The sequence below is a fragment of the Ranitomeya imitator genome, chromosome 5, assembly GCF_032444005.1.
Source record: "Ranitomeya imitator isolate aRanImi1 chromosome 5, aRanImi1.pri, whole genome shotgun sequence".
Classification (NCBI taxonomy): Eukaryota; Metazoa; Chordata; class Amphibia; order Anura; family Dendrobatidae; genus Ranitomeya; species Ranitomeya imitator.
In genome coordinates, this window is record NC_091286.1 from 578,174,857 (window position 1) to 578,182,538 (window position 7,682).

Sequence of the window (7,682 nt, forward strand, 5' to 3'; positions counted from 1 at the left end):
CAACACCATGAGGGAATTTGCGGTCTTGCGTTCCCGCAATCGCCGGTCAATTTGAATAGCCAGTGCCATAGCATCATTCAGACCTGTGGGAATGGGAAAACCCACCATAACATCTTTAATGGCATCAGAAAGACCATTTCTAAAATTAGCGGCCAGTGCACAGTCGTTCCAATGTGTCAGCACGGACCATTTCCGAAATTTTTGGCAATACACTTCAGCCTCGTCCTGCCCCTGAGACATAGCCAGCAGGGCCTTTTCTGCCTGAATCTCAAGATTGGGTTCCTCATAAAGTAAACCGAGCGCCAGAAAAAACGCATCAATATCAGCCAATGCCGGATCTCCTGGCGCCAGCGAAAAAGCCCAATCTTGAGGGTCACCCCGTAAGAACGAAATAACAATTTTTACTTGCTGAGCGGAGTCTCCAGATGAACAGGGTCTCAGGGACAAAAACAATTTACAATTATTCTTGAAATTCCTAAACTTAAACCTGTCTCCGGAAAACAGTTCAGGAATCGGTATCTTAGGTTCTGACCCAGGACTTCTGATAACATAATCTTGTAAGCCCTGCACACGAGTAGCCAGCTGGTCCACACTTGTAATCAAGGTCTGAACATTCATGTCTGCAGCAAGCATAAGCCACTCTGAGGTAAAGGGGATGAAGAGAAAAAAAAAAAAAATGAGAGAGGAGAAAAAAAAAAAAACTCAGAATCTTCTTTCTTATAATCCCTCTTTTGCAATGCATTAAACATTTAATATAGGCCTGGCAAACTGTTATGACCCCAATGGCGAGGGTCTCAGAGGAACGTGGAAGTCTGCAAGATACAAAAATCCAGCTCATAGGGCAGTGGTAACTGGGTTGACCATATATCTACTCCTAACGCCAACACTAGAAGTAGCCGGGGGTCATACCTACGTTGATCCTAGATGACTCGCGCCAGCCGGAGAATCTAAATACCCCTAGTAGAGGAAAACAAAGACCTCTCTTGCCTCCAGAGAAAGGGACCCCAAAGCAGGATAGAAGCCCCCCACAAATAATAACGGTGAGGTAAGAGGAAATGACAAACACAGAAATGAACCAGGTTTAGCACAGAGAGGCCCGCTAACTAATAGCAGAATATAGAAAGGTAACTTATATGGTCAACAAAAAACCCTATCAAAAATCCACACTGGAAATTCAAGAACCCCCGAACCGTCTAACGGTCCGGGGGGAGAACACCAGCGCCCTAGAGCTTCCAGCAAAAGTCAGGATACAGATTAGGAACAAGCTGGACAAAAATACAAAACCAAAAACAAATAGCAAAAAGCAAAGTAAATGACTTAGCTGAATAACCGGACCAGGATCAGTAGACAAGAGCACAGCAGATTAGCTCTGATAACTACGTTGCCAGGCATAGAACTGAGTGTCCAGGGAGCTTATAAAGCAACGCCCCTAACTAACGACCCAGGTGCGGATAAAAGGAAAGACAGAAAAACCAGAGTCAAAAAACTAGTAACCACTAGAGGGAGCCAAAAAGCAAATTCACAACAGAGGGGGCACTGACTGGGGGGGAGTATGGAGGGGGCACTGACTGGAGGGGAGTATGGAGGGGGCACTGACTGGGGGGGAGTATGGAGGGGGCACTGACTGGAGGGGAGTATGGAGGGGGCACTGACTGGAGGGGAGTATGGAGGGGGCACTGACTGGAGGGGAGTATGGAGGGGGCATTTCGCAGCCGGACTGTGCCTGTCGCTGATTGGTCGCACCCAGCCGGCCGCAACCAATCAGCGACACGGGATTTCCGTGACAGACAGACAAACAAACGGAAGTGGACCTTAGATGATTATATATAGATCTCTATCTCTGTGACAGAGAATAAGTATCCCCAGAATTGTCTACATGGGGATACTTATTCTCTGCACCTGGAGGGCCCTTATCAGATGGCGCCTATATGCATGATATCATTATTCTACTGATTAGCTAAGTATAGCTTTTTGCTCTATACATATAACCTGCAAACATCACTCCTGATGAACCTAGAGAAAAAGCGGAAATGTTATCTTTGTCTAGTATTTACATTTCTTTACTGATCTGAGACATTTAAGTGTGACAAACATGGAAAAGAATAGGAAATCCAGAAGGGGGCAAACACTTTTCACACCACTGTACATATATACCCCGGTACAATCACTCCCAACTCCACAATAATAAAAGGAACTACTAGCTGCCACCATTAATCATTTATATAGTCCGACTGAACATCTGCAATAAGTAGCTTATGGCTTCAAGAGTGTGATGTACAGAGCAAGAGGAACAGAGCGAATCGATTTTAGATATTTAATCCAGAAAAGAAGGCAGTGCGTATAAAAAATATACAAACGTGATACAAAATGGGAACAAAACAGTACAATATATACAGTGGGGAAAAAGTATTTAGTCAGCCACCAATTGTGCAAGTTCTCCCAGTTAAAAATGTGAGAGAGGCCTGTAATTCACATCATAGGTAGACCACAACTATGAGAGTCACAATGAGAAAACAAATCCAGAAAATCACCTTGTCTGATTTGGCAAGATTTATTTTTCAAATTATGGTAGAAAATAAGTATTTGGTCACCTAAAAAACATGCAAGATTTCTGGCTCTCACAGACCTGTAACTTCTTCCTTAAGAGGCTCCTCTTTCCTCCACTCATTACCTGCAGTAATGGCACCTGTTTGAGCTTGTTATCAGTATAAAAGACACCTGTCCACAACCTCAAACAGTCTGACTCCAAACTCCACTATGGTGAAGACCAAAGAGCTGTCGAAGGACACCAGAAACAAAATAGTAGCCGTGCACCAGCCTGGGAAGACTGAATCTACAATAGGCAAGCAGCTTGGTGTGATCAAATCAACTGTGGGAGCAATAATAAGAAAATGGATGACATACAAGACCACTGATAATCTCCCTTGATCTGGGGCTTCACGCAAGATCTCACCCCGTGGGGTCAAAATAATCACAAAAACGGTGAGCAAAATTCCCAGAACCACACGGGGACCTAGTGAATGACCTGCATAGAGCTGGGGCCACCGTAACAAAGGCTACCATCAGTAACACACTACGCCTCATTTTGCATTGCGATTTCCGTGTGTGGTTCTACCATTACTCCCAAGAAGCATGCCCGCTGCCTGGGGGGTCATACTTGATTCCGAGCTTTCCTTCACACCCCCCACATCCGATCACTGGCTTGCTCTTGTTACCTGCACCTCAAAACATTTCTAGAATTTGACCTTTTCTTACTTTCGACTCTGCAAAAACTCTTACTGTTTCTCTTATTCATTCTCGTCTGGAATATTGTAACTCTACTAATCGGCCTCCCTCTTACCAAACTCTCCCCGCTCCAATCTGTCCTGAATGCTGCAGCCAGGATCATATTCCTCACCAACCGTTATTCCAATGCCTCTACCTTGTGCCAGTCATTACACTGGTTACCCATCCACTCCAGAATCCAGTACAAAACTACTACCCTCATCCACAAAGCACTCCATGGCTCAGCACCACCCTACATCTCTTCTCTGGTCTCAGTCTACCACCCTTCCCGTGCCCTCCGCTCCGCTAATAACCTCAGGTTAGCATCCTCAATAATCAGAACCTCCCACTCCCGTCTCCAAGACTTTTCACGTGCTGCGCTAATTCTTTGGAATGCACTACCCAGGTTAATACGATTAATCCCCACAGTTTTAAGCATTCCCTAAAAACACATTTGTTCAGACTGGCCTACCATCTCAGCGCATTAACCTATTCCTGTGTTGCCCATTCAAAAGACTTAAACCATAATTAAGTTCCTCACATCATGTTCTCATACACTTTATGCAGTAATAGCCCTCTGTGTCTGTACTGCTACATACTTAGGCTGATAACCGTTTAATGTAGCTTTACATGAACACCTGAGCCTTACACTATGGCTGGTCCGAACAACGAAAGCAATTGTTACCATCCACCTCTCGTGTCTCCCCTTTTCCTCATAGATTGTAAGCTTGCGAGCAGGGCCCTCACTCCTCTTGGTATCTGTTTTGATCTGTGTTTATTGTTATGCTGTAATGTCTATTGTCTGTACAAGTCTCCACTGTAATGTAAAGTGCTGCGGAATATGTTGGCGCTATATAAATAAAAATGTATTATTATTATTATGCCGCCAGGGACTCAGATCCTGCAGTGCCAGACGTGTCCCCCTGTTTAAGCCAGTACATGTCCGGGCCCGTGTGAAGTTTGCTAGAGAGCATTTGGATTATCCAGAAGAGTATTGGAAGAATGTGATATGGTCTGATCAAACCAAAGTAGAACTGTTTGGTAGAAACAAAACTCGTCGTGTTTGGAGGAAACAGAATGCTGAGTCGCATCCAAAGTACACCATACCTACTGTGAAGCATAGGGGTGGCAACATCATGCTTTGGGGCTGTTTCTCTGCAAAGGGACCAGGACAACTGATCCATGTACATGAAAGAATGAATGGGGCCATGTATCGTGAGATTTTGAGTGCAAACCTCCTTCCATCAGCAAGAGCATTGAAGATGAAACGTGGCTGGGTCTTTCAGCATGATAATGATCCCAAGCTCACCATGAGGGCAACAAAGAAGTGGCTTCGTAAGAAGCATATGAAGGTCCTGGAGTGGCCTAGCCAGTCTCCAGATCTCATCCCCATAGAAAACCTTTGGAGGGAATAGAAAGTCCGTGTTGCCCAGAGACAGGCCCAAAACATCACTGCTCTGGAGGAGATCTGCATGGAGGAATGGGCCAACATACCACCATGTGCCAACCTTGTGAAGAATTACAGAAAACATTTGACGTCTGTCATTGCCAACAAAGGATATATAGCAAAATATTGAGAATTGAGATGAACTTTAGTTAATGACCACATACTTATTTTCCAAAATAATCTGAAAAATAAAGATTGCCATGTCAGACAAGGTGATTTTCTGGATTTGTTTTCTCATTTTGACTCTCGTAGTTGTGGTCTACCTATGATGTCAATTACAGTCCTCTCTCATCATTTTACTGGGAGAACATGCACAATTGGCCGCTGACTAAATACTTTTTTTTCCGGCTCATGTCTAACCGTATCCAGCGCCTCCAATCTGCTTAACCGCTGTGACACCATTTAAGGATCACACTACTACCATTGACACCCATGCCCCCAGGAAGAAGGAATAGCGAAACGCGCATCGGGGTCCTTTTGGCTACCCCTGCAGACACAACAATCTACAGGTACATTCCGCAAGATTTCACTATTTACAGTATACAGGGTCTAATTTTCCAGCTGGCTCTACAATACACATAGTGGTTTTGATGTTTATACTTGCTGCACTTGCACTTTATTGTCTATCATCTTATACATCCACATGTATCACATGTATTTACTTTTTGCACCTTAGAATGACCGATATGAGCTTGATTACTTCATCTTGCTTGCAGCTGCATTGGCATTAGGATATTACAAATCTAACATTCTATGATATAATATAGGAGCACCATTCATTGAGATGTATCACTATGGTTTTATACTGCAACTTTGACTTACTCTGATATAAAGCAACAGGTGTCCAAACATTAAAGGGGCTCTTCAGTATTGCATCTCCCAGAATACCAGTCTGTCATTATATTATTTGCCCACTAGATGGCCTCATTATACCATGTAAATTAATTTCTGTGGCTGTACCTGTATCAAACATTTGCTTACTTTCTAGTGTAACTGTTGAGTTGAGATTCATCATGCGCTAAAATCATCTCCCTCTCTTTTAACAAATGTTACTGTTTTTTTAAGAAATAATTATTCAATAAAATTATGTTTTGCTATTTGGGTTTCCCTACTTTTTCTTTTTTGGTTGCTCTGTGTATGTATAGATATAAAGTGCACTAGGATGCACGGAGTTTGGGGACATTTTTGGATGAAGGGATGAGATTCTGGGGAATAATGTTGATGAACAAATAGAAAAAAGTTTATAAAATGTGAAGAATAGGAATATAAATTAAAAATACAATTATGTACAATATAATATATTGATTTTTCAAATCTATTTCATAGAGAAATTCTTGAAATTGTGTATTGACTATTTTGTAACGTTGATTATATTTTAATCATTTCATGCCATAATGGTGCGGACCTTGGAAGCTCGCACATGATTTTTCTATGTATTTTGCACATCTGTTTGGGTGAAGGAATTATTTTTTAAAGTAAAAGTTGAAGGCTGCTGGCAAAATATGTTTTAGGCTGTGTGCACACGTTCAGGATTTTTCGCGGTTTTTCGCTATAAAAAAACGCATACATTAAGCATCCTATTAGAATGCAATCCGCAATCTTTGTGCACATGTTGCGTTTTTTTTCCGCAGCGGAATCACATTCCAGAAAAAAACGTAGCATGTTCATTCCTTGTGCGGAATCGCGGGGAGTCCACACACATAGGAATACATTGATCCGCTTTCTACCCGCATGTGGCTATGCCCACCATACGGGAAGTAAGTGGATCATGTGCGGTTGGTACCCAGGGTGGAAAAACTCTCCTCCAGGCCCTGGGAACCATATAATTGTTAAAAAAAAATAATTACAATAATAAATCGTGATATTCTCACCATCCGGCGTCCCGCGCAGCCTTCCCACTCCTCGCGATGCTCCCGTTCCCAGTGATGCTTTGCGGCAATGACCTGTGATGACGTGGGTCTCGCTAGACCGCTACGTCATCTGAGGTCATTGCCGCTAGGCATTATTGGGACCGATGCATCGCGAGAAGCGAGAAGACTGCCGGGGACGCCCGAAGGTGAGAATATCACGATTTATTATTTTGTCTATTATTTTTAACATTATATCTTTTTACTATTGATGCTACATAAGCAACATCAATAGTAAAAAGTTGGTCACACTTGTCAAACACTATGTTTGAGAAGTGTGACCAACCTGTCTATCAGTTTTCCAAACGATTCTACAGATCATTTGGAAAACACTAGCATTCTGAAAGCTAATTACGCTTGTAAAACGCTAGTGTTTAGCGGGAAAACGCATGCCAATTCCCCATGCATTTTACCCGCTGCACAGTTGCGGAATTGCTACGGAAATGTCCGCGGCAATTCCGGACGTGTGCACATAGCCTCAGGAAGACATAAATGTATGTATTCTTTACACTGAAATATATAGGCTATGTGCACACATGCCTCGGATTACTCTGCAGATTTTTCCTGACTGATTTTGGTAAATCTGCACTACCGTGGATTTACCGCAGTTTTTGTGCGGATTTCACCTGCGGTTTTACACCTGCGGATTCCTATTATCGAGCAGGTGTAAACCGCTGCGGAATCCGCTCAAAAAATTGACATGCTGTGGAATAAACAACACTACGTTTCCACATGTTTTTTTCCTCAGCATGTGCACTGTGGATTTTGTTTTCCATAGGTTTACATGGTACTGTAAACGCATGGAAAACTGCTGCAAATCTGCAGCGTCCAATCCGCTGCCGATCCGCAGCAAAATCCGCAGCGTGTGCACAGACCCATAGAGTACACTTTCTGTCATAATTGTGTTTATGCCAATTCAGTTGTAGACCGGCCATTTTTCCCTAGGGACTAGAAACAGTGATTCGGACTGGCAGTGGCTTCTTTTGTTTAACCCCTTAGAGACAGAGCAAATTTGGTACTTAATGACCGGGCCAATTTTTTATAATTCTGACCACTGTCACTTT